Source organism: Schistocerca cancellata, unplaced genomic scaffold (genome assembly GCF_023864275.1).
Source record: "Schistocerca cancellata isolate TAMUIC-IGC-003103 unplaced genomic scaffold, iqSchCanc2.1 HiC_scaffold_855, whole genome shotgun sequence".
In the NCBI taxonomy this organism is placed as follows: Eukaryota; Metazoa; Arthropoda; class Insecta; order Orthoptera; family Acrididae; genus Schistocerca; species Schistocerca cancellata.
Genome location: NW_026046866.1, coordinates 42501 through 46253, shown reverse-complemented (window position 1 = coordinate 46253; position 3753 = coordinate 42501). Strand labels below are relative to the sequence as shown.

At 54.1% G+C, this 3753-nt stretch overlaps 1 non-coding gene across 1 annotated transcript in view; it reads left to right on the top strand.

Moving 5' to 3' along the window:
- The first annotated feature begins 2404 nt into the window (after window positions 1-2404).
- Window positions 2405-3753, top strand: part of LOC126147330 (small subunit ribosomal RNA) — a 1909-nt gene continuing 560 nt past the window's right edge. Inside the window, exon 1 of the ribosomal RNA XR_007530182.1 lies at window positions 2405-3753. This exon is cut by the window's right edge and continues 560 nt beyond it. This is a non-coding gene — a ribosomal RNA (small subunit ribosomal RNA).

Genomic DNA, 3753 nt, shown 5'->3' with positions numbered 1-3753 from the left:
GCACCGCAATGTAACTCAATTTGCACCGCAATGTAACTCAATTTGCACCGCAATGTAACTCAATTTGCACCGCAATGTAACTCAATTTGCACCGCAATGTAACTCAATTTGCACCGCAATGTAACTCAATTTGCACCGCAATGTAACTCAATTTGCACCGCAATGTAACGCAATTTGCACCGCAATGTAACGCAATTTGCACCGCAATGTAACGCAATTTGCACCGCAATGTAACGCAATTTGCACCGCAATGTAACGCAATTTGCACCGCAATGTAACGCAATTTGCACCGCAATGTAACGCAATTTGCACCGCAATGTAACGCAATTTGCACCGCAATGTAACGCAATTTGCACCGCAATGTAACGCAATTTGCACCGCAATGTAACGCAATTTGCACCGCAATGTAACGCAATTTGCACCGCAATGTAACGCAATTTGCACCGCAATCTACCCCCAAGTTGTGCCTTAACCTAACCCACGTTGTGCCTTAACCTAACCCACGTTGTGCCTTAACCTAACCCACGTTGTGCCTTAACCTAACCCACGTTGTGCCTTAACCTAACCCACGTTGTGCCTTAACCTAACCCACGTTGTGCCTTAACCTAACCCACGTTGTGCCTTAACCTAACCCACGTTGTGCCTTAACCTAACCCACGTTGTGCCTTAACCTAACCCACGTTGTGCCTTAACCTAACCCACGTTGTGCCTTAACCTAACCCACGTTGTGCCTTAACCTAACCCAAGTTGTGCCTTAACCTAACCCAAGTTGTGCCTTAACCTAACCCAAGTTGTGCCTTAACCTAACCCAAGTTGTGCCTTAACCTAACCCAAGTTGTGCCTTAACCTAACCCAAGTTGTGCCTTAACCTAACCCAAGTTGTGCCTTAACCTAACCCAAGTTGTGCCTTAACCTAACCCAAGTTGTGCCTTAACCTAACCCAAGTTGTGCCTTAACCTAACCCAAGTTGTGCCTTAACCTAACCCAAGTTGTGCCTTACCCTGCTCTGTAATTGGCATATGACACGTTACAGTAATGTATTGTCCAACCGCAACCCGCTCAGAATGTTGTGTACACAGCTACGTGTCATCTCCCCATAACAGCTGCATTGCAGTGTGGTACGCCATAGAGACGTGTGGGAGTAATGGACGCAGTGGATGGCGATCAGCATGAGCCGTCTGTTCATGTAGTGGCGCGTGTATGCAGACGTAGTAGTCTCTTCTCACACAATGTGATAGCACGGTGCCCCGCGTTCCACATCTGCGACATGCTACAGAGGCCGGTTGACAGTTGGTCGCGCAGTGGACATCGCATACGTACGGGGGCACCTTCCACGTGCCCTCTAGTCGGGCACATTTTGTTGCGTGGATGTGAGCGGATGTAGTGTGTCTTGACACCTGACAGGCAGGCATGCAATAATAGTTGACTTTGCAAACGGGGATGGACGTGTACGTTTACTGGTGACGTTACGCAAATGAACAACTGGTAACCCGTTGTGGTGCGGTTGTCCTTGCTGGAGGTACATCTGTGAGGGCAACGATCGGTACAGCTACGAAGCGGTCCCCACCATACCAACGAACGTGAATGTGAATCTGGGTGTGAAGCGATACGCGGCTGTGGGTGGGTGGGACTGTCCCCGGCCGGTGAGGGGGGGCCGCCCGGCGTGCTGGCCGCGCGGTGCGTGGGCGCACGCGCTACAGCCGGCTGGTGGGGGCGCCCAGTGGCAGGCGCGCCGGCCGACGGACGCGGCAGGCGGCGCAGCTGCGCGCCGGGGCACCCTGCGCGCGGCGCCGTGCAGCCAAAGTGGGTCCTCGCCGGCCCGGTGCGAAGCGCGGTGGACATCTGCAGTGTGCTGGTCCGATTGAGGACTGTGTGCGTTGAGGATGCGCCGCCGCCCGGCACTCGGCGCCGCGACGCCGTCTGCTGCTCGGTCGCCCCAGCGGTTCTCGCTGGTGGTTTGTATCGCAGTTGTGCAGACGTGTTGGCACGTGCGCTGTGCTGGGAGAGTTCGCTTCGGCACCCACGTGGGGCCTTTGCCCTTCTGTGGCGCTGGCGTTGGAGCTGCCGGTCACCGTAGGTGGCGCGTGTTGTCTCCCGCCGGCAATGCCACGACAGCACGCTCCCGGGCCTCTGTCGGCAGCGGCAAGCTCAGTTGGGAGCACGGGTGGTCGCACCTAAAGCGTCTACTCGCCTAACTCCGGGCGATTGCGCCTCTCTCGAACCCGACCAAGTACTTAGGACGGCGCTGCGCGCCGCCGGGACCTGAGAGGGTTTCGAGGTGTATTGTGCAGGGGAGCTCAGCCTCCTCCTGTTTGCAGAATAATTGAGCGGACGCTTGCGTGTTCGCGCGGGCCTCTGGGACACACTCCCGGGCGGCCGGCTGCTCAGCTCTAGTTGACGCAGCTCCCTGGTTGATCCTGCCAGTAGTCATATGCTTGTCTCAAAGATTAAGCCATGCATGTCTCAGTACAAGCCGCATTAAGGTGAAACCGCGAATGGCTCATTAAATCAGTTATGGTTCCTTAGATCGTACCCACGTTACTTGGATAACTGTGGTGATTCTAGAGCTAATACATGCAAACAGAGTCCCGACCAGAGATGGAAGGGACGCTTTTATTAGATCAAAACCAATCGGTCGGCTCGTCCGGTCCGTTTGCCTTGGTGACTCTGAATAACTTTGGGCTGATCGCACGGTCCTCGTACCGGCGACGCATCTTTCAAATGTCTGCCTTATCAACTGTCGATGGTAGGTTCTGCGCCTACCATGGTTGTAACGGGTAACGGGGAATCAGGGTTCGATTCCGGAGGGGGAGCCTGAGAAACGGCTACCACATCCAAGGAAGGCAGCAGGCGCGCAAATTACCCACTCCCGGCACGGGGAGGTAGTGACGAAAAATAACGATACGGGACTCATCCGAGGCCCCGTAATCGGAATGAGTACACTTTAAATCCTTTAACGAGTATCTATTGGAGGGCAAGTCTGGTGCCAGCAGCCGCGGTAATTCCAGCTCCAATAGCGTATATTAAAGTTGTTGCGGTTAAAAAGCTCGTAGTTGGATTTGTGTCCCACGCTGTTGGTTCACCGCCCGTCGGTGTTTAACTGGCATGTATCGTGGGACGTCCTGCCGGTGGGGCGAGCCGAAGGCGTGCGACCGCCTCGTGCGTGTTCGTGCGTCCCGAGGCGGACCCCGTTGAAATCCTACCAAGGTGCTCTTTATTGAGTGTCTGGGTGGGCCGGCACGTTTACTTTGAACAAATTAGAGTGCTTAAAGCAGGCAAGCCCGCCTGAATACTGTGTGCATGGAATAATGGAATAGGACCTCGGTTCTATTTTGTTGGTTTTCGGAACCCGAGGTAATGATTAATAGGGACAGGCGGGGGCATTCGTATTGCGACGTTAGAGGTGAAATTCTTGGATCGTCGCAAGACGAACAGAAGCGAAAGCATTTGCCAAGTATGTTTTCATTAATCAAGAACGAAAGTTAGAGGTTCGAAGGCGATCAGATACCGCCCTAGTTCTAACCATAAACGATGCCAGCCAGCGATCCGCCGCAGTTCCTCCGATGACTCGGCGGGCAGCCTCCGGGAAACCAAAGCTTTTGGGTTCCAGGGGAAGTATGGTTGCAAAGCTGAAACTTAAAGGAATTGACGGAAGGGCACCACCAGGAGTGGAGCCTGCGGCTTAATTTGACTCAACACGGGAAACCTCACCAGGCCCGGACACCGGAAGGATTGACAGATTGATAGCTCTTT